The sequence below is a fragment of the Amblyraja radiata genome, chromosome 14 (genome assembly GCF_010909765.2).
Source record: "Amblyraja radiata isolate CabotCenter1 chromosome 14, sAmbRad1.1.pri, whole genome shotgun sequence".
NCBI classification, from domain to species: Eukaryota; Metazoa; Chordata; class Chondrichthyes; order Rajiformes; family Rajidae; genus Amblyraja; species Amblyraja radiata.
This window is the reverse complement of record NC_045969.1, coordinates 30,965,824-30,989,900: the sequence shown is the minus strand read 5'-3', so window position 1 is coordinate 30,989,900 and position 24,077 is coordinate 30,965,824. Positions and strand designations below refer to the sequence as shown.

The window sequence follows — 24,077 nt, the reverse complement described above, 5'->3', positions numbered from 1 at the left end:
CATTCTGGTAAACCACCTGCACCCTCTCCAAAGCCTCCACATCCTTCCTGCAATGGGGTGACCAAAACTGCACGCAATACTCCAAATGCTCCAAAATGTGGTCGAGCCAAAGTCCTATAAAGCTGCATCTTGACTTGCTGACTCTTGTACTCAATGCCCTGACTGGGAAAGGCAATGCCTTATTTACACTGTAAATCGATCGATTGTAATCATGTATTGTCTTCACACAACAAAAGCTTTTCACTGTACCTTGGTTGTCACTTTCACAGAGTTATGGACTTGGACCCCAAGATCCATCTGGACATCAATGCTGTTAAGGGTCATGACATTAACTGTATACTAATTTGTCTACTCTAGAATGACAGTGAGGATTGAGCAACAGAGTATTAAAGACGGAAATAGGTGGCACAGTAGTAGAGTTGCTGCCTTACAGCACCAGAGACACAGGTTCGATCCTGACTACGGGTGCTGACTGTACGGAGCTTGTATGTTCTGCCCGTAGTGGGTTTTCCCTGGGTGCTCTGGTTTCCTCCCACACTCCAAAGATGTACAGGTTTGCTGGTTAATTGATTTAAAGGGCCTGTTTCCTCACTGTATCTCTAAACTAAACTGTACTTCTTAGATTTTCACCAAGCAAGGACGTGGCATAGTACATAATCTGCATGACTGGTTGTTGTTTAAACTGATAAAATATGATCCAAATCAAGTGTCCAAACATTTTCTTATGGAAATACATATTATACATGGTAGATTTGTATATAATAAATAAAGTTGCATATCTATAGAATGTCATATTGCATATATTACAAAGAATAAACACCTCTTAGTCTGCCCTTTGTCATTAACCAAAGCCCCCCTCGTTGTTTTAAAGCTTGTGTGTCATCCAGTCATACACAAGGAAATGGGACCTTCGTCCCAACTCAGGGTAAATGAAGTATTTTACCCAATCTATTCCTCTCATGATCTTGTACACTTTATCTGTTCCTCTCATGATCTTGTTCTGTGCACTGACTTTGTGTGCCTGTGTCTTGCCCCCTGCCCTTCCTAATAACACTTTCTATAGGGCCTTCCTCTTTTAGTGTGACTTTGGTTAGCATCATCTCCACCCGTAGATCTGTGCATCTGGTCGCTCTCCTCCTCTCCTCCTCCTCTGGCACGTCCCCTCCTCGATCGGGTGAATGCACAGAGACTTTTACCCAGGGTATGGGAATCGAGAACCAGAGAACAGTCTTAAGGTGAGGGAGGAAAGATAAGGATAAGATAAGAAGGAACCTGAAGGTGTCACTTTTTCCCCCCTCACATAATGGGTGGTGTGTGTATGGAACAAGCTGATGAAGGAGGTAATTGAGGCAGGTACTGTCACAAGAGTACAGAAATGTTGGTGGGTGAAGGGAGGGAAGGGGGGAGGGGGGGGGGGAGAGTGGAGGGAGGGTGCTTGGGAAGGGGAGAGTGTAGGGGTGGGGAGAGAGAGTGAGCAGGTGGCAGGAGGGTGGGAGTGGGGAGAGAAGTGGGGTAGGGAGTGAGAAGTGTATAGGTAAGGGTGATGAATGTGTGGGGGACAGAGAGAGAGAGTGAGGGTGGGCGGGAGGGAGAGAGAGAGAGTTTGAGTGGGGGTGTGAATGTGTGGGGGAGTGAGCTTTGGATGCCTTCAGCCCAACCCGAAATTGAACATAAATTCCCGCAGTTGCTGCCAACATCGGTTTTCCTCTGGGATCTGTCTCTGCTTTTCTTACACAAACTCTAAAGTATTTTTGTTACTCCTTTTAATGAACAGGGGTCTGTTTACAATCTGTGCTTGTGTTTTGATCCCGTGTCAGAATTCGTGCAGGGGGAGATTTCCATCTGATCAGCTTAGACTAAAGATGTAGCCGTTTCCAGGAAGTAGAATATTATTCAATTTGCAGTTCCGCCCATCCCTTGACACTGTTATTCCCAATGTAACTGAATGTAATTTGTTATAATGATGTCCACATCAAAGGTTTAGACTGGGAGATAACAGGATAGTGCCCCCATTAACTCAATCACATAAACTAAATAACAAGCTTCAACATCAGTAGGAAGGTAACAAATGCTTAGAATATATGACGTATTTGAAAAAGCATAGAACTACGGCTGAAACAATGATACATTATAGAAACATAGAAAATAGGTGCAGGAGTAGGCCATTCGGCCCTGCGAGCCTGCACCGCCATTCAATATGATCATGGCTGATCATCCAACTCAGTATCCTGTACCTGCCTTCTCTCCATACCCCCTGATCCCTTTAGCCACAAGGGCCACATGTCACATGTACGTGGGTACAGTGAAATGCTTTGTATCATCATGTGGCAGACCTCACCTAGGCAGTACACAAGTGTTGCCACATATTGGGGTTGTCAAAATTAAACTAGTTTTTATACATTACTGTTCTATCCTTTGCTTTGAGGGCTTAAGCTGTAACTTAATCAAATAACCAAATAATGAAATTGGGCGGCACAGGAGTACTTGTAGCGCTTGCAGCACCAGAGACCTGGGTTTGATCCCGACTACGGGTACAGTCGGCACAGAGTTTGTATGTTTTCCTCGTGAACGCGTGGGCATTTCCCTTGGTTTTCTCCGAGATATTCGATTTTCTCCAATGCTCCAAAGACGTACAGGTTTGTAGGTCAATTGGCTTGGGTTGGTATACTTGGTATAAGTATAAATTGTCCCTAGTGTGTGTAGGCTTGTGTTAATGTATGGAGATCGCTGGTCGGCGTGGACTTGGTGGACCAAAGAGCCTGGTTCCATGCTGTATCTCTAAACGAAAAAACAAAACTAACCATTAATAAGAAAGTTAACTATATAAACTCTAGTGCCAGGGACCGTTTCGATCCTGACTATGGATGCTGTCTGTGTGTGGAGTTTTTTTTAATGTGCTCCCTGTGACCGCGTGGATCACATCCAGGTGCTCTGGTTTCCTCCCACATCCCAAAGACATGCAGGCTTATAGGTTGATTGGCCCTCTGTAATATTTCCTCTCGTATGTAGGATAGAACTACTGTGCCCCACCACACCTGAGGAAGGATGTGCTGGTGTTGGAGAGGGTCCAGAGGACGTTTACAAGAATGATCCCAGAGATGATTGGATTAACATATGATGAGCGTTTGACAGCACTGAGCCTGTACTCATTAGAGTTTAGAAGGATGCGAGAGGACCTAATTGAAACTTACCGAATAGTGAAAGGCCTGGATAGAGTGGATGTGGAGAGAATGTTTCCACTAGTGGGAGCGTCTAGGACCAGAGGGCACAATCTTAGAAAGGAGACGAGGAGGAATTTGTTTTAGCCAGAAGGTTGTGAATCTGTGTAATTCATTGCCACAGACAACTGTGGAGGCCAAGTCAATGGGTATTTTTAAAGTGGAGATTGATAGATTCTTGATTAGCATGGGTGTCAAGGGTTACAGGGAGAAGGCAGGAAAATGGGATTGAGAGAGAAAGATGGATCAACCATGATCGAATGGTTCAGTTTCGGTTTAGTTCAGTTTAGTATATTGTCACGTGTACAGTGTACCGAGGTACAGTGAAAACATTTTGTTTCGTCCTAACCTGTCAACAGAAAGACAAAACATGATTACAATCGAGCCATTTACAGTGTATAGATCCATAAGGGAATAACGTTTAGTGCAAAATAAAGCCAGCAAACTCCGATCGAGGGTCACCAATGCGGTAGATAGTAGTTCAGCAGTAGTTTCTGAACCGAATAGCCTAATTTTGCTCCTATGACGTATTAACTAGTGTACAGGTGATGAATGGTTGGCGTGGACTTGGTGAGCCCAAATGACTGTTTCCACGTTGTATCTCTAAATTACAAATTTCTTGAACTCTGGGTCATGAGTGGTTAGGCATGGAACTTTGATCTACTGGTGAACCTCTTATCTTGACACTACTGGGGGATATGGAGCCATGGTTTGGTCACTTACTGTAGTTCTGCAGTTCCCCACAATCTATTACTGAAAATCTCCTCAATGTTAGCTTTGTAAATCAGCTTTGTAACTTTGGGGCACAAAATGCTGGAGTAACAGCTGTTCGGGCAGCATCTCTGGAGAGCACCGTTCTGAGTAATAGAATCACACAGCATGGAAATAGGCCATTCGGTCCAACTTGCCTATGCCGACAAACATGCCCCATAACTCTCTAAAGCTGCCCATGCTGACAAACATGCCCCATAACCCTCTAAACCTATCCTATCCATGTACCTGTTCAAATGTCTCAAATGGTACGGTAGTACCTGCCTCAACTACCTCCTCCAGCTGCCTATTCCATATACCGACCATCTTTTGTGTGAAAGAACGTTACTCCTAAGGTTCCTATTAGATTTTTCCTTTTCCCCCTACTGTTCAAAAGACTCTGCATTTACCCAATCCATTCCTCTCATGTTTCTGTGCACCTCCAAGATCATCTCTTGACCCTCCCGTGTTCCAAGGAATAAAGTCCTAGCCCACCCAACCTCGAGTCCTGGCAACATCCTTGTAAATCGTCTCTGCACCCTTCGCAGCTTAGCCCTCCTTTTCTGTTCTACTTTAATCCAAGCAACTGTGAGGTGCCGCACACTGGGAGGTCAAATGCAGGAGGAAAATATATAATTAATGGCAAGACCTTTAACAGCAATGATGTACAGAGAGATCTTGGGTCCGTCCATAACTCCAAGAAATCGAGTGATAAAAGCAACATATGCTATTCTTGCCTTAGTTGTTCGGGGAATTGAGTGTAAGAGTCAAGGGCCTGTCCCACTATGGCGACCTAATTTGCGAGTTCAGAAGAGTTTGCACTCGCCACAAACTCGCAGCTTGGTCGACACGTGGTCCTATGAGGTCACTATAACTCTCCTTCATGCTCGAGAGAAGTTCCTGCGTACTCACGGCTTCAGTTTGGTCGAGGAAAAATTTTGAATATGCTGAAAAATCTTCCGCAAGTAAATATTGGTCGGCATGGTTCTTTTGAACTCGTAGTGCAGTAGAGTGGAGTCGCCATGTAGTTATAGGCAGTCAAGGTAGCCGTAGGCAATCTCCTTTGCCGACCATTTTAATTGGCTCATTTAGGAGAAAAAAAGGTAAGCACGAGTTTTCAGAACCAAGGAAAACGGACCGGTAACGTTAAATGCTCGCTAAACTTTATTAAAAGTTGTCTGGCTTCTTAAAAGTGTCTCCACTCCTTCTCCCCCCTTCCCACTCTTTTAAAGGGCTTACCGTACACTGTGCCAGCCGTCTTTTACCTTCCTGTTCATCGCGGGTATCACCTTGGCTTCGTACCGTGTGAATTACAGACAGCGCTCCCCCGCTTTTCCTGGCCCCTGCCTTTGCGATGTGTTCAGGTGAGTGTCCCTGAGCTTAAAGGTCGAAGAGTCGCGTAAGTGGGACAGGCCCTTCAGTAAGTCACAATGCAGCTTTATCGAACTTTGGTTTGGCTGGGCTTGGAGTATTATGTACAGTTCTGGTCACCCCCATGACAGGAAGGATGTGAAGGCTTTGGAGAGGGTGCAGAGGAGGCTTATCAGAATGATGTCCGGATTAGGGGGCATTAGCTACAGGGAGAGGTTGGACAGACTTGGATTGTTTTCTCCGCAAGGCCAGAGGTTGTGGGGAGACCTGATTAGAAGTATATAAAATGATGAAAAGCATAGATAGGCTAGGCAGCCAGAACCAGACTCCCCAGGGTGGAAATATCAAAGACATAGACGGGCATAGCTTTAAGGTGCGAAGAGGAAGGTTTAAGGGAGGTGTGCGGGGCTGTTTTTTTAGACATATGTTGGTGTCTGGAACGTGTTGCCAGGGGTGGTGGTGGAGGCAGATACGACCGTGGTGCTTGAAACTTTTGGTATCTCAATATTTATTTTACCATGCATCATTAGGATTTTCAATAAGATCATTCTTCATTCTTCTAAACTCCTAAGATCAGGGATATAACTTTTTTCAGGACAAACCTCTTACTGCAGGAATTAGTCAAGTGAATCTCTTTTGGCCTGCCTACAATATTGTTATATTCTTACTTAAACAATGGGGTTAAAACTGGACAGAGTATTCCATCTGCAACCTTGCCAACATTCTGTACAATTCTGGGAATGAGGAGTTGTAATGTGAGGAAATGCTGCCGCTTATTCACTGTCTTTGGGGAAAATGAGCTAATTTTCCATCGCAACACAACTGTCAACATTGAGCCCCCACCCAAAATCTCAAATCTACTGATAATGTCTAATACTTTAAGTGTTCTGCATAAACAACATTTAGAGATTCTTGAAGAGTCTTGGATTGTCTCAACCTTCTTGAGAATTGTTTAGTCTTCACCCAGACATCACATACCTGAATGGTAGAGTCATACAGCATGAAAACAGGCCCCTCGACTTGCTTATGCCGACCAATAACCATCCCATCTGCCTATCCATGCCGCAAGTTCATTTGCCTTACCCGAGAGGCTTCTTGCATTGAAATAAGTGCAGTTTGTCAGACTTAACTCTTCCCTTGCCTGGCCTGTTTATTTGACTTGCTTGCTTTAACCCATTTATGTGGTGCCATTTTCAGTCACACAGCATGGAAACAGGCCCATAGTCCTAACTTGCCTACGCCGACCAACACGTCCCATCTTTACTACACCCACCTGCCTTTTTGGCCCATATATCCCTCTAAACCTTTCCTATCCATGTACCTGTCCAAATGTTTTTGTTTTGTTTTTTTTAAATGGTATTTATAGTCCCTGCCTCAACGACCTCCTTGGGCAGCTCTTTCTATATACCCACCACTGAGTGGAAAAAGTTGTCCCTCGGTTTCCTATTAAATCTTTTCCCTCTCACCTTACAGCTACTTCCTCTGGTTCTTGCTTCCTCTACCCTGGGTAAAGGACTCTGTGCTTCCACCCTATCTCTTCCCCTCGTGATTTTATACTTGACCATCATCGAAAACACACAAAATCTTCATACACTGTTACATTGTTTATTAGATCATTTTCTGTACAAAACACTGAGGCAGTTTTTAAACAAATGACGTTAGGAACAATATGGTAGAGGTGAAATCAGTGACCTGTCCACAGCGACCATAGATAGAATGGCAACCTTTTCTAAACTACCAAATTATACAAATTGAAGGGAGCACCTACAATGCTGTTTAAAAATAAGTAAATTAAATGCTGTGAATTTATTAATAAAATAAAACCTTAGAATTTGGCACATTTTAAGATTTAGTCAGTGCAGATGTTTAGTTATTTACAAATGGCTTTGGCCTGTGTGTATCGAGTCTGTTTCTTCAAAGTATCCGAAAACCTCATATTTCACTTTAAGACTCTCGGTAAAAATTGTGTACAAAGGATGGTCTTTTTATTTAAGAGGAGGTGCACATAAACCTCTGTCTCACTTGAAAGGACTGCTGGAGTCCCGGGAGGAGGTATAAGGACGGGTGCTATATCTCCTGCGGTTGCAAGAGGAGGGGGTGGTTTGGGTGGGAAGGGATGTGTGAACCAGGGAGTTGTAGATGGAGTGGTCTCTGCAGAAGGCAGAAAGGGGTGGAGATGGGAAGATGTGAGATCATGTTGGAGGTGGCGGAAATGTTGGTGAAAGATGTGTTGGATGCGGAGGCTGGGGTGGGAGATTGCAACCTTCACGTGATCCGCACTGTTTCGACGAATGCAATCAACCTGTCGTGCACAATCAAATAGAACAAGATGCCCTACAACTTTAGGCTGTGCACGCCATACGCAAGACGCGGAAGCTGGTGTGGTGAAAGGTCTTGGCGAACTCTATCATTGAGTTAATTGTGCAGGAGTCACTTCCAATGCTTTGTGCTCCTAGTTGGCCATCCTAGCAATTGGTCTACCACAGCCTTTGCCATGGTTCATGTGTATTTTCAGCGTGCCAATAGATAATTATTTATAGTCTCTTTGTACAATTCTAATTTACATTTGTTTCTGCGCTTCCTATAACTTCTACAGAGCTTTAAGTGGGTATCCTACAACCAGCCTTCTCGTGCTGAACTGAGCTGCTGAAGTCGATCTGATTAGGCATTGCCCGTATTTGCAGATTTTCGTCCATGGGTGGAGGGATCTATCATTAGGGACTGTCTACACTTGGAGTGAAAGTAAAGACAGAAAAGTACAAGGCCTTTACCTTTTATCACACCAAATGGCAGCTATTGCTTTCAACAGCGTAGACTGACTAGGATCAAGAAATAAGAGTATGAGAGGCATAGATAGGGTAGACGATAATAACCTCCCCCCCCCCCCCCGAGGATGAAAATAATCAAGTACTAGACGGTGCAGATTTAAAGTGAGAGGGGTAAAGTTTAAAGGAAGTGTGCAAGGCCAGTTTTTCTTTTACAGTGGGTGGTGTGTGCCTGGAACCCGCTGCCAGGGGTGGTGGTTGAAACAGATACAATGGTGGCATTTGAGACTTGGATAGGCACATGGATAGGGTATTGGGGAGGGGGATCTGGATTATGTACAGGCAGATAAGAGCTGGTCTTGGGTTAATGCTTGGCACTGATCTTGTGGGCCGAAGGGACTGTTCTCATGAATTTCTCCAGTATTTCACTTTGTTACACCAATGTCTTATTATTTACCCACTCACCATCATTCCCGGAAGTCTAAATGTTGAATTCAACACAATTTCTGGCATTAAATTGTGAGATATGGGCGAATGTACATTAAATTGCACAATTAGGCTTGGCATTTTTCAACAATTACTTGATTTGTTTTTCCCGAATTGTCGACACAAAATTTTCAAAGTTGTACATTAGTGTTTGAGTTTCAAGTCCTTCCAAAGTGTGCAAAATGGTAACAAAGCTGGTACAAAAATATTTTAAACAATTACTGCAAAGTGCCCATCTACATTTCCCATTAAAAGAATTTGATGCAAAGCACTAACCTCCCTTTATATTTCTTTACGTGTTCAGCCATTAGAATCTGTTAGTTCAGTGCAATCTTATTTCCTCAGTCAGAGTGATACAGTGTGGAAACAGGCCCTTCGGCTCAACTCCCCCACACTGGACAACAATGTCCCAGCTACACCAGTTCCACTTGCCTGCACTTGGTCCATATCCCTCCAAACCTGTCCTAACCATGTACCCATCTATAACTGTTACTTAAACAATGGGATAGTCCCAGCCTCAACTACTTCCTCTGGCAGCTTGTTACATACACCCACCACCCTTTGTGTGAAAAAGTCCTCTGGTCTTCGATTCCCCTACTCTGGCCAAAAGACTCAGTGCATCTACCAGATCTATTCCACCCGTGATTTTGTATACCTCTATAAGATCTCCCCTCATCCTCCTGCGCTCCATAGAATAGAGACCCAGCCAACACAAGCTCTAGTCCTGGCAACGTCCTCGTAAATCTTTTCTGAACCCTTTGAAGCTTGCCAAAATCTTTCCTATAACATAGTGCCCAGAACTGAACACAAATCATCTAAATGCAGTCTCGCCAACATCTTATACAACTGCAACATGACCTCCCAACCTCTATGCTCAATACTCTGACTGACGAAGGCCAAAGTTCCAAAAGCCTTTTTGACCACTTTATCTATCTGCGACTTGACCTTCAAGGAACCATGCACCTGTACTAGATCCCTCTGCTTTTCAGCACTACCCAGAGGCCTACCATCTACCGTGTAGGTCCTGCCCGTGTTCGACATCCCAAAATGCAACCTCACACTTCTCCGTATTAATCTCCATCAACCATTCCTCCACTCACCTGACCAATCAATACAGATCCTGCTGCAATCATTCACAACCATCTTCACTATATGTAAAACCACTAACTTTTGTATCATCAGCAATCTTGCCCTGTATGTTCTCATCCAAATCATTGATGTTGATGACAAACAGTAACGGGCCCAGCACTGAACCCTGAGGCACGCCACTAGTCACAGGCCTCCCGTCTGACAAGCAACCTTCCATCATTACCCTCTGCTTCCTTCCATGGAGCCAATTTGCTATCCATTCAGCTGTCTCTCCTTGGATCCCATGCGATCTAACCTTCCTGAGCAGCCTACCATGCAAAATCTTGTCGAACACCTTACTGAAGTCCATGTATACAACATGTACAGCTCTGCCCTCATCAACCTTTTTGGTCACGTCTTCACAAAAAAAATCAATCTGATTGGTGAGACATGACCTCCCATGTACAAAACCATGCTGACTATCACTAATCAGCCCTTGCCCATCCAAATGCCTATATATCCTATCCCTCAGAATATTCTCCAATAACTTACCAACAACAGTTGTTAAGCTCACCAGCCTCTAGTTCCCAGCATTTTCCCTGCAGCCCTTCTTGAAAAGAGGTACAACATTTGCCACCCTCCAGTCTTCCGGCACATTTCCTGTATTTAAGGACGACTCGTAAATGTCAACCAGGGCTCCCGCAATTTCCTCTCTAGGTTCCCGCAATGTCCTCTGATATATCTGATCAGGCCCTGGAGATTTGTCAACCTTCAAACATGACAGCACCTTCAGTACTTTTTCGACAGTAACCCTGACAGCTTTCAAGCCACTTCCAGAAACCGCTCCAATTTCCTCCGTCCTACTGTCTTTCTCCTCGGTGAATACAGAGAAGAAATACTAATTTAGGACCTTGCCCATGTCCTGTGGCTCCACACAGAGGTGACTGCTTTGATTCCTGAGAGGTTCTACTCTCTCTCTAGTTACCCTTTTCCCCCTTATGTATTTGTTAAATCTTTTAGGATTGTCCTTAATGCTACCTGCCAGAGCTATCTCCTGGCCCCTTTGTGCTCTTCTGATTTCCTTTTTTAGTTTACTCCTTAGTTCCCAAAACTCCTCCAGGGCTATACTTGATCCCAGCTGCCTATACATGTCCCATGCATCTTTCTTGTTTTTGACTAATGCCTCAATTTCCCTCGTCAGCCAAGCTTCCTTACGTTTGCCTGCTTTGCCCTTCACTCTAACGGGGATGTACACATCCTGAACTTTCTTCAGTACACTTTTAAAAACATCCCACTTGACTGATTTACTTCTCACCTTCCCTTTAGATTCTGCCCACATCCCCAGACACAAGGGGCTTTTTAATTTAGGTACTGCAAGGAAACAGGCCCACATGGCCCACCGAGTCCGTGCCGACCAGCGATTACCCATTCACACTGGTTGTATTATCCCACTTTCTCATTCACTCCCTACACACTAGGGGCAATTTTACAGAGGGACAATTAACCTACAGCTCGCACACATCTTTGGGATGTGGGAGGAAACCGGAGCACCTGGAGTAAGCCCACGTGATCACAGACAGTAGCTGAGGTCAGAGAAGAACTGTGCAACCCTGACATTGAACTCTTGGCTGTCTCCCTGCGTCCCTTCTACCTTCCCAGGAAATTCCCACAACTGTTTTTCATTCTGGTTTATATCCACCCCAGAGCAAATGCATCCACTGCTACGGAACATATAAGAAATATGCTCGACAGACTCGAACTGATATCTCCGGACGCCCCCAAATTCATCATGGGTGACTTCAATCACTGTTCAATTGACAAGTTACTTAAAGGATTCTACCAGTATGTCAACTGCACCACCCGTCTAGGGAAAACACTGGACAAATGCTATGGGTCAGTCCCAGACGCCTACAGAGCCGTCTCCCTCCCTCCCCTAGGCTCTGCTGACCACAGCAGCATACTGCTCGCTCCTGCCTACACACCTGTGGTAAAGAGAACAGAGAAAGTCATCAAGGACACCAAACAGTGGACACCGGACAGTATTGACAGGCTTCAAGGGTGTTTTGAAACCACAGACTGGAATACCCTCACATCCTCCTCCACCAACATCAGTGAGCAAGCGGATACAGTCTCAGCATACATCACTTTCTGTGTAGACAATATTATCCCCTCCAAGAAGGTCACAATCTTCCCTAACAATAAACCCTGGGTGACTAAAGATCTAAAAAACATATTGAATAAGAAAAAGAGAACATTTTTTACCGGTTCTGAAGCTGAGAAGAAGGAAGTAAACAGAGAGGTCAAGCGGGCCATAAAAATTGCCAAGCTGAAATACAAGAACAAAGTGGAGCAGACCTTTGGAAAAGGGAACCTCCGTGCGGCTTGGCAGGGCCTCAAGAACATGGCAGCAGTGAACTCTGTCTCTACCAGCCGCAAGCCCATTCAGGTAGCAGGAAGCAGCTTCACTTCACTCCCGAATGATCTCAACTCCTTCTACACCAGATTTGAAAAGGACAACAGCACCCAGCTAGAATCAATCGTCTCCACACTCAGACCTGATGACTCCGGCCTCAACATCAACACATCAGAGGTGGTGAGAGCCCTCAAAAGGACTAAAAAGAACACAGCTCCAGGGCCAGACAACATCTGTGGGCGGACCCTATGGCACTGTGCTGAGCATCTGTTCCAGGGCTCTTTGACCAGCAGCACAGTCCCCGCAATGTGGAAAAACTCAACAGTGATTCCCATCCCAAAGAAGGGCACCACCAAGGTCCTGAATGACCTTAGACCGGTGGCTCTCACCTCCCTGGTCATGAAGGCCATGGAGAGGATCATCAAGGAGCACATCACCAAGGCAACTGGCTCGATGATGGATCCATTGCAGTTTGCTTACCAGGCTGGTAGGGGTGTCGAAGACGCAAAAATATTCATCTTAAACACCATCCATAAGCATCTGGAAATCCCCAAGACCATAGCCAGACTTTTGTTTGCAGACTTCTCATCAGCATTCAACAACATGCAGCCACATATTTTGGCTGAGAAGCTCATCACCCGCTTCCACCTCAACCACCAACTCACTCTGTGGATTATAGACTTCACCAACAGATCACAGAGGGTGTTGGTGAACCACACCTTGTCCGACACCCTCTTCACCTTCACTGGCTCTCCACAAGGCTGTGTCCTCTCCCCACTTCTCTTCATTCTCTACACTGATGACTGCAGATCCACCCAGCCAAACTGCCACTTTGTAAAATTTGCTGATGACACAGTCCTCCTGTCTCTGCTTCCCAGCCATACACAACATCACAGCTCAGCCCTGCAGGACTTTATAGTATGGTGTGAAAAGTCTTGTCTTGAGCTAAATATAAGCAAAACCAAGGACATGATTGTGACCTTTTCCCAACAGATACAGATGGCTGAGGCAGCCACCACTATCATCCAGCAGGAGCCAGTGGAGATAGTGGAGGTATACAAATACCTGGGAACAGCCTTCGACAACCTGCTACGGGTTTCCTCTAACACAGAGGAAATCCTTAAAAAGTGCCATCAGAGACAGTACCTACTCAGGAAGCTGAAGTCATTTGGGATTAACAAAGACATTCTCACCACATTCTACTACGCATTCATTGAAAATGTAATAACCTTCTCTTTCACTAGCTGGTTCCACTCCATCACCCTGCAAAACAGAAACTGCCTGTTGAATGTGGTCAAGGTCTGCTCAAAAATCATTGAGCAGCCCGTCCGAACTCTCACTGCCCTATGCGGCCAACAGTCTGTAAAGTTAACACGCAGGATTCTTCAGGACCCCTCTCACATCCTGTTTCCTCAGTTTGAGTGGCTCCCCTCAGGACGCAGACTCCGCTGTCCGGGTTGCTGGACACAGAGGAGGAAGGCAACCTTCATTCCCAGGGCTGTCCAGCTTCTTAATGCTGATCACTGACTCATGAACATATGAAATGAAATAACCTTTTATATGCACTTTTTAATTGAAGCACTAAGGAAGCACTTTAAAACTATTACTATGTGTTGAATGTTGATGTGCGGTGTGTGTTGTGTGATTGTGCAGTGTGTCTGTGAAATGCGTGTGTTGTGTGATTGTGCAGTATGCGTGCTGCTTATGTTTGTTGATTGTGTCCCTCTTTTTTCTTAAAAAGCTACTGTAATGCGCCTTTTTAAATTGCCCCTCGGGGACGAATAAAGTGCTTTGAATTGAATTGAGGATCAAACCCTGGTCTCTGGTGCTGTGAGGCAGCAGTTCTACCGCTGTGCCACTGTGGCAATTGACAATGTTCAAATGTGCTTACTTTTGAGGTGGTGGAATTATCGTGTAGTCACAGAAAACGTGCAAACTCCACATGGATAGATAGCACTGGAGGTCCAGGGTGGCTGGAGCGGTGAGGCAGCAGCTTTACGAGCTGCGTCCTGTGCTGGTAGTTCCAGTACTCTGTCATCAATCTCGATTTTTTAGTCTCAGCTGGGTTTTTTTTTTTTAAAGGATCTACACAGCTAAGACAAATAGAGTAGCTCAATTGACTAATCAATGTTGGGAATAACTTAAAATGAATGCAGATTACATTTTTAAAGATTTAACTCTTAAAAATGCTTATTTAATATATAAAATACTGCTCATCTTGAATCATTGCACAGTGAGGAGCTGAAATAATGTAACTCGGCACTGATAAGCATTTAAAACCAGGACAAATGTGCCTATACAGTTGAGTGTTACACAGATAAACATCTAAAGCTGGGACTAGCACGTCTGTGCAGTGAGTGTTCACACAGGAGAAACACTCAGCAGGGCAATGAGTGTCGGTGGTAACCAAAACGTACAAAAGGCTAATATCTCAAGTTATAGGATCAGAATTAGGCCATTTGGCCCATCAGATCTACTCCTTCATTCAACCGTGGCTGATCTATCTTTCCCCCTCAACCCCATTTCTCCTGTCTTCGCCCCATAACCCCTGACATCTTTACTAATCAAGAATATGTCCATCACCGCTATCAAAATATCCAATGACGGCATCCACAGCTGCCCATGGCAATGAATTCCACAGATTCGCCACCCTCTGGCTAAAATTCCTCCTATCTTCTTTCAAAAGGTAGACCAAAGGTCTCAGACTAGCCTTTGTGATTGAGAACAAAGCAGGATGTCTAATACTGCTAGCCCCATTTGCCATTGTTTGACCCACATCCCTCTAAACCTTTCCTATCCATGTAGCCGTTCAAATGTACTTTAAATATTGTAATTGTACTTGCTCCTGCAGTTTCCACTGGTGATTTTGTTCCATTTATATAGGCTTTTCTTTCACTGGATTGCACATAAACAAAAGCATTTTACTGTACTTTGGTACACTTTACAATAATAAATTAAACTAATCTCCAACTTTATGTGGAAAAAGTTGCCCTTCTGGTCTCTTTTCTCTCTCACCATAAACCTGTACCACCAGTTTCAGATTTCCATACCCTGGGGGAAAGTGACCTCCCATTTATCCAGCCCCCTCAATTTTATATACTTCTCAGATCAGAAAAAGTGTATCTCCAAAGGCTGTACGTTAGCGTGCAAATCCAGCACTGGTTTCAGCTTGGCAACACCTCACACTTATCCGTGATGAATTCCATCTGCCATTTACTTGACCAAATTCACCACCTGTTACAATCTTCAATAACCACCTTCACTGTCCATGACACCACCAATTGTGCTGTCATCTGCAAACTTTACTTTGTCAGTTAATCTAGATCTTTGATGTCCTTCCACACTGCCCACTCCACACCAATGAGTCACCTGCAAACCTACTAAGGTCACAAAATGCTGGAGTAACCCAGCAGGTCAGGTAACATCTCTGGAGAATGTGCATAGTTGACGTTTTGAGTCAGGACGCTTGAAGGGTCTTTGTGTCCTTTTGTGTAAGCCAGCATCTGCAGCTGCTTGTCTCCATGACCTCCTACTCGTGTTGAGAATACTGTCGTCCAAATTGTTAATATAGACCACAAACAAGAATGGACTGAGCACCGGTCCCTGCGGCAAACCACTGCCTACAGGCCTCTGATCTGCAAAACCACGCACCACTCCCACCACTGCTTGCTTCCACTAAGCCAATATTGCATGCAGTTGACCAGCTTACCCTGGATCCCGCGTGAGACAAAGTTCCTGAGCAGCCTAGCATACGGGACCTTGTCACAGGCCGTGATAAAGTCCACAGTTTATTTACTGACAAATTGGATCCTGGTGGAGTGGGGGGGGGAGGGGAGGGGGAATCCAATACATTTGCTTCATTGATGTTAACTGACGTTTATGGTTAGCACAAGTTTTGCCCTTTTCATAGTGGCTTGGAATGTAATTTACTGGAGTATCGCTGGCGGTTGTTCTAGCTGGTGGAATACGAATGCTGGTGGAATAAAAACAGCAAATTGCAGAAAGACTTGGGTCAAGCAGCTTCGGTGGAAGGTGAAATTGGTTCACATTTCAGTTCCAGGGTCCTTCATCAGAGCTGTTGATGACATTCTTTTCTTAGTTCCATTCACAGAGACGGCTTCTTCCCCCATCAGATATTCTTTGTTTTTATTCAACATTGTGCATTGCAGGATCTCTCTCTGCATCGTTGGAACTTGGTTTTCTCTGATCTAGGTCACCTGTAGATAAATAAACAATAATATCTGTACACTGTGGGCGGCTTGACTGTAATCATGTAGTCTTTCCGCTGACTGGATAGCATGCAATGAAAAGCTTTTCACCGTATCTCAGTACACATAATAAACTAAACTATCTGTGTGGAGTTTGCATGTTCTCCCTGTGGGTTTCCACCCATGTCCCAAAAATGCATGGGTTTGGAGGTGAATTGGCCGTAGTGCACAGGGAATGGATGAGAAATTGGGCAAACATATAATTGGTGTGAAGGTGATTGATGGTCGGCATTGGGTGTAGCACCTGTTTCCACGCTGCGTCTCTAAACTCAGAGTACTTTAAACAAATGAAGGCAAGAAGGTAGATCTAGCTGAAGGGAATTTGCAATTTAGACATAGCAAACTCAATTGTATGATAATGGCTAACATTATCCATAATATCCACAATAGATACACTTCACGAAGAGAGGGCCTGCCGCCTGTGCGCAACAAAAAATATTAAAGATGGTACTAAACTTTAAAATATATAGTTGTATAAAGGTGGATGGGCGGTCAGAAATGGAGATAGAATACAAAATAGATAACTAATTTAGTTTAGATATACAGCATGGAAACAGGCCTTTTGTGGATTTTTGCCTTCACCACAGTGAGGAGGTGTTTGGAGGATACACTGTGGTGGATGTTAATTTGTGTTTAGTGTTGTTTATTATTGTATGATTGTATGTATGACTGCAGGCACGAAATTTCGTTCAGACCGTAAGGTCTGAATGACAATAAAGGTATTCAATTCAATTCAATTGGCACACCAAGTCCATGCCGACCATTGATCACCCGTTCACACGTGTTCTACGTTATCTCAGTTTTGCATCCTGCACCAGAGCTGCCAAGTTTTGTTAGGGCATTTCAGTATTCTAGTACCTGCAAATCAGTATTTTGCTGAGGAAATCAGTATTTTTACACGGCGCCGAAATAAATGCTTTTTTATGTGCGGTCATACATACCCATGTACGAGTGCAAGAATACATAACTTTGCTACCAATTGACATGTCTTCTACGCACCTTGACAGTGGATTCATTGCCATCTCTTTGTATACTTCTGTTTGAATGGCGGCTTCCTGTTTTTAGCACCAGATGATAATGTAGAAGTCATTTTGGAAGTCTCCATCTCCCTCCCTCCCTCGCTCTTTCCTCTTTCCCTCCCTTCCTCTTCCTTTTTTTCTCCCTACCTTCCTTATTCCCTCACTGCCTCTCTCCTTCTCCCTCCTCGAACAGTCTGTGACCCATAGCACTGTGGTCATAGCGCTGTTCCCACACGCTAAACTAACAGCGCTGTTTAAACCTGTAGCGGGTCAGGCAGATCAAAGCTTACAAAAATTATCATCCAGATCTTGAAATTTAAAATACTAATAAATTTAATCTGCTATAATTTTTAGAGTTACAGTATGACTTTTTATATCCGTGCATTTTTTAAGCAGCAAGATGAAACAGGAAGTCGGGCCGCTTAAAAAAAAATCTATTTTGCAAAGCAAATCCGTAAATCTGTATTCTTATCGTATTTCTGTACAAAATACGGAAAATCCGTACTACTTGGCAGCTCTGCTGCACACTAAGGGCAATTTACAGAAGCTAATTAACCCACAGAGCCTTGAGCAATTAGGCCACTAATTAGTAGTCTTGCACTTACAATAATTAGGCAAAGAAGGATTGAAAACACAAGATAACCACATCTGTTATCTTACCCAAAAAGGATTGGTAAGGTCCAGCAGTGCCAAGTCCAGTAGAATAACATTGCACAGGGACTTTTAGAAGGGAAATGTACATGTATTCAAGGAGGACAAACTTGCAGTACATTAGTGAAACAATGGCATCAATGAAGAAAATTGGAGCTCATCAGCGCAGAAATTCAGACTCTGTTCCCATGTTGTGTTAAGATTACACCATGTTATAGGAAAGATGTTGTTAAGCTGGAAAGGGTGCAGAGAAGATTTACGAGGATGTTGCCTGGCCTCTATATCAATGATTTGGATGAGAACGTACAAGGCAAGATTAGCAAGTTTGCAGATGACCCTAAAGTGGGTGGTATTGCAGATAATGAAGTTGGTCGTCAAAAATTGTAGCAGGATCTTGATCGGTTGGTCAGATGGGCTGAGGAATGGTGATGTAATTTAAGAGAGCAATGCGAGGTGTTCTATTTTGCAAAGTCCAACATGGAAAGTAGCAGAACCTACACAGTGAATGGTAGGGCTCTGGGGAGTGTTGCAGAGCAGAGGAATCTAGGATGCAGGTACATAGTTCCTTGAAGGTGGCATCACGGGTAGATGGGGGTGTTCAAAAAGACCTTTGGCACATTGGCCTTCATCAGTCAGAGTACTGAGTAGAGAAATTGGGAGGTCATGCTGCAATTATAAGACTTTGGCGAGGCCGCATTTAGAGTATTGTGTTCACTGCTGGTCACCATGTTATAAGAAAGATGTTAAGTTGGCAAGGGTGCAGAAATAATTTACAAGGATGTGCCAGGACTTGAGGGCCTGAGATATAGGGAGAGTTTGAGCAGGCTAAGACTCTATTCCTTGGAGCGCAGGAGTTTATATTATAGAGTTGCACAAAATCATGAGAGCAATAGATTGGGCAAAAGACTCAAAAGCATTTACCCAGAGTTGGAGAATCGAGGAGCAGAGGACATAGGTTTAAGATGGTGTGAGGGGGTGGGGAGATTTAATAGGAGGCTGAGGGGCAACTTTCTTTTTCACAAAGGTATATGGAACGAGCTGCCGGTGGAGGTTTGGACAGGTACATGGCTAGGACTGGATGTATGCCAAACGCAGGTAGGTAGGACTAGTGTAGATGGGGCATGTTGGTCGGTGTGGGCAAGTTGGACAGAATGGCCTGTTTCCACGCTGTATGACTCAAGATGATTTGGTGAATATTGAACTGGATATCAGTTGAGATCCAGACCATCAGTTCCTTCAAAAAATGTATCTACAATAATTCCTATATTTTCGGTCTTTGTACACCTAACGCAAGATGATCAAACATGATATTCTGAGCCTGCAGTTACCTACATACCCACCTGATGGCTGTGGCTTTGTTTCTTCTCCGTTTCCTACATGAAGGAAATTATTTTTTATAATGTTGAAAAAAATTAGGAAGTCAGTTACCTAGTATTAATTTACGTTAGTACTGTTACTCATTTATCGTACTACTGATTATCATATTTATTATCTGTGTGTCACTGCGTTAATGGAAGTGTGATAAGGGATCTTGACCCGAAACATCACCCATCCTTTTTCTCCAGAGATGCTGCATGATCTGCTAAGTTACTGCAGCACTTTGTTTCTATCTTTGGGATAACCCAGCACCTGCAGTTCTTTGTTTTCATTGTACATATGACAATCAAACACTTCACTTTAGACTTTAGAGATACAGCGTGGAAACAGGCCTTTCAACCCACCCATTTTGTGCTGTACACTAGTACTATCCTCTAAAAAACCCATTAGCCTACAAACCTGTATGTCCTTGGAGTGTGGGGGGAAACCAGAGCACCCGGAGCCGGAGGAAACCCACATGGTCACGGGGAGAACGTACAAATTCTGTACAGACAGCACTAGTCGGGATCGAACCCGGGTCTCTAGTGCTGTGAGGCATCAATTCTACCGCTGCGCAACTGTATTGCCTTTTCTAAAACACAAATTCCAACTTTTTCTGTAATATAGATTTCTTGACTATAATATTTGTTATTGGCACGCTGGCCTTCATCAGTCAGGGAACAGAGCATAGACGTTTGGGCATTGATGCAGTTGTACAAGATGTTAGTGAGGTTGCATTTGGATTATTATGTTCAGTTTTGGAAAGATGCCACTGAGCTGGAGAGAGTGTAGAGAAGAATTACGAAAATGTTGTTGGGACTCAAGGGCCGGAGCTACTGGAAGAGGTTGGGTAGGCGAGGACTATATTCCTTGCTGTGCAGAAGGTTGAGGGAAGATATTATAGAGATTTATACAATTGTGAGGGGAATAGACAGGGTGAATGCACAGAATTTTCCCCCAGGGTAAAGGAATCAAGAACCAGAGCACTTAGGTTTAAGGTGAGAATGGAAAGATTGAATTGGGCTCCGAGTTGTGGGGATATGGAATGAGCTGCCAGAGGACACAACATGCTGGGGTAACTCAGAGGGACAGGCAGCACCTCTGGAGAACTTAGTAGGTGACATTTAGGGTCACAACCCGAAACGTTACCTACCCATGTTCTTCAGAGATGCTGCCTGACCCTCTGAGCTACCCCAGCACTTTGTGTTCTTTTGTGTAAACCAGTATCTGCAGATCCTTGATTCTATGAACTGCCAGAAGGGGTAGTTGTTTCAGGTTCAAATAACAGCATTGAAAAGACATGCCTTGGTTGGCATGGACGAGTCGGGCTGAAAGGCCTGTTTCCATGCTGTAGGACTATTACAAATGCAGGTACTAAGGCCTACACAATCTCCCTGTTGCCAAACATTTTAACTCCCCTTCCCATTCTCGTACTGACCTTTCTGTTCTGGGCCTCCATTGTCAGTGAGACAACGTACAATTTGGAGGAACAGCACATCTTATTTCGCTTGGGTAGCTAACAAACCACATTACAACATTGATATCTCTAATTTCAAGTAACTCTGGCATTCTTCACCCCCATCCCCCACCCTTGTCGTTCTACTTGTTCCTGTTCACATCCTTGTATCCCTGTCGTTAGCACATCTTCCCCAGCCAACAATAGGCCATTATGGACTCAACCCTTCCTGAGGTCATCTGTTGCCGGCTGTCTGGCCCTGTTTTGTTTTGGCCTTCTCTATATTCAAGTCTGAGGAAGGGTTCCAACCCGAAAAGTCACCTATTCCTTTTCTCCAGAGATGCTGCCTGACCCGCTGAGTTACTCCAGAATTTTATGTCTACCTTCAGGTATAAGGATTGTGACATACACACCTGCTAATACAGGCTTTCTCTCTTCTCCGCCTTCTGCATGAAAAAAAAAGATAAAAAACCCAAATCATAAAAAGGAAAAAAAAGTCAGGAAGTAGAATATTCATGATTATAACAAAGTTACTAAGGATTGTAACATACTCACCGGCTGATTCGGGTTTGGCTTCTACATCTTCGACAGGAATAAAAGTGCAAAAATTAATGTCACAAATGGAAGAATTGCAAAGAATATTTACGATTACAATCATAAAAGCAATTATGTACAGTATTGCATCCAATAAGAATGACAAAGTTGTCAGAAAAATAACAAGTGTGAGGGCTAGGGGCAGTTTAGAATTTGGTTTCAAACAAAAAGTGATTGAGGTGTTTTGGTGGATTATTTATTTCCCTCCATTGATGCTGCTCAACCTGCTGTGTTCTTCCAACAGATTCATGGTTGGACACAAGGAACTGCAGATGCTGGATCTCGGAGCTAAAGATGAAGTGCTGGAGGAACTCAGCAGGTTAGGTAGCATCTGCGGAGGGAATGGTCAGGTGATGTTTCGGGTTGGGAACCTGAAGCCATGTTGATTGAGGTATAGTAAGCAGTTACCGTGACAAATGGTAAGCTGGCCTTCATTGCAAGAGGTCAACACAGTGGCGCAGTGGTAAAGTTGCTGTCTCACAACGCCAGAGAACCGGGTTCCATTCTGATTATGGGTGCTGTCTGCACAGAGATTATACATTCTCACTGTGATCGTGTGGGTTTTCACCAGGTGCTCCTGTTTTCTCCCACACTCCAAAGACGTGTGGATTTGTAGGTTAATTGGTTTTGGTTAAAAATTGTAAAATTGTTTCTAGAGTATAGATAGTGCTAGTGTACGGGGATGATTGCTTGTCGGTACGGACTCGGTAGGGTGACGTGCCTGTTTCCGAGCGATATCTTTAAAGTCTAAAGGTCCAACGGACCAATACAGGAACAGGCCTTTCAGCCCACAATGCCTGTGCCAAACATGATGCCAGGTTAAACTAATCTCCTCTTCCTGCACATGATCACTAACCCTCCATTCCCAATATATCCATGTGCCAGTCTAAAAGCCTCTTAAACGCAACTACCGTATCTGCCTCCACCACCAACACTGGCCGTGCGTTCCAGGTACCCACCACTCTGTAAAAAAGCCTATTCCTATGCTGTACTGTTCTATGTTCTATGGCAAACTAGTAGATGAGAAAGACTTCCAGATTCGCAAGCCTTTGAGGTGTAGGGAGAGGGCAGGAATATGGCATTGACAGAGAGTTTTATGCACAATCATTATTAGACAGTGCAGGCTTGAATAGCCAAATGTTTTATACCTTGGGTATAGAAGCTTGAAAGCGTGCACTGCCACATTCGGGAACAGCTTCTTCCCCTCTGTTATCAGGCTTCTGAACAGCCCTTACATAAGCTAGGGTGTTCTCTGATTCACCTCTACCCCATTGTGGACATTGGACTTTGTCTATGGAACTGGTGAGCGACAATGCTGAAAACTATATTCTGCACTATCCTCCCCTTCGCTCTCAAGCTTGATTGTATCATTGTCAGGTATATCTGATCTGTTTGGATAGCATGCAAAACAAAGCTTTCCATTGTACCGCAGTATACATGACAATAACAGTTCATGAGTTATAGGAGCAGAATTAGGCTATTCGGTCCATCGTTCACTCCGCCATGGCTGATCTATCTTTCCCTCTCAACCTCATTCTCCTGCGTTCTCCCAATAACCCCCGATATCCGTATTAATCAAGAACTATCTATTTCTGCCTTAAAAATATCCATCAACTGCCTCCACAGCTTTCTGTGGCAATGAATTCCACAGATTCACCACCCTCCGACTAAAGAGATTCCTTCTCATCACCTTTCTAAAGGTTCGTCCTTTTATCCTAGGGCTATGGCCTTCGGTCCTAGACTGCCACAGTAATAAATCTAAACCGTAGACAAAAAGCTGGAGTAACTCAGCAAGACAGACAGCATCTCTGGAGAGAAGAAATGGGTGACAAATTCTGTATGAAGCTTGTTCATCATCCTGGCTATTGTAAAAAGCCACAGGCACACTGATCCTGTATTTTAGCAATTCAATGCATTGAATGCAGAGGCTTTATAAGGTACTGGTCAGACCACATTTGGCATCTTGTGAAGATAGACACAAAACGCTGGAGTAACTCAGCAGGTCAGGCACCTTCTCTGGAGAAAATGAATAGGTGACGTTTGAAACCTTTCTTCAGATTGCAAGTAGAGGTGTTGGCGAGGGAATAAATTGGAGGTGAGAAAAGGCCAGAATAAATCGGGTTCTGCAAGGGGGCAAAGCAGGTTCTGCTCTCTATCTGGTCTAAAGCTATCGGTATTTCCTAGGACACCATGGATTTTATTTTTTTAGCTCCTACCTATGTAAATAGAGGAAGCAGAGGAGGATGGAATGAGATTTGATTGAGAAGCAATGGACAAATTGGTGGGGTGGCGCAGCTGGTAGAGCTGGTCTCACAGCTCCAGCGACTCAGGTTCGATCCCGACCATGGCTGCTGTCTGTGTGGAGTTTACACATTCTCCCTGTGTGTGTGTGGGTTTCTTCCCACATCCCAAAGACTTGTGGGTTGGAAGGTTAATCGGTCTCTGTAAATTGCCCCTAGTGTGAGAATGTGGGGAGAATAAAGGGGGATGAGTCGCGAATGGGTGGTTGATGGATGTTAGGGACCCAATGCTCCTTGCTGTATCTCTTATCTATCTAAAGTAGAATGAGGCGTTTCTGATTGTTTCAACTGACCATAGTTGTTATATTGGAGGAGCTAAGATGCTTTCACTGGTACAGTCTCAAAAATCAGTCCATATCACA

The 24,077-nt window shown here is 44.2% G+C and overlaps 2 long non-coding RNA genes across 2 annotated transcripts; both read right to left on the bottom strand.

The window, feature by feature from the left end:
* Nucleotides 1-605: 605 nt before the first annotated feature.
* Nucleotides 606-12,320, bottom strand: LOC116980610. Its single transcript, XR_004414021.1, has 3 exons — nucleotides 11,683-12,320; nucleotides 11,130-11,132; nucleotides 606-617 (listed from the first exon to the last, which is right to left on the bottom strand). It is a non-coding gene; the product is annotated as an uncharacterized LOC116980610 (long non-coding RNA).
* Nucleotides 12,321-14,138: 1,818 nt separating this feature from the next.
* Nucleotides 14,139-21,675, bottom strand: LOC116980609. The gene is made up of 4 exons (XR_004414020.1): nucleotides 21,377-21,675; nucleotides 21,235-21,267; nucleotides 19,350-19,382; nucleotides 14,139-16,288 (listed from the first exon to the last, which is right to left on the bottom strand). It is a non-coding gene; the product is annotated as an uncharacterized LOC116980609 (long non-coding RNA).
* Between the last annotated feature and the right edge of the window lie 2,402 nt (nucleotides 21,676-24,077).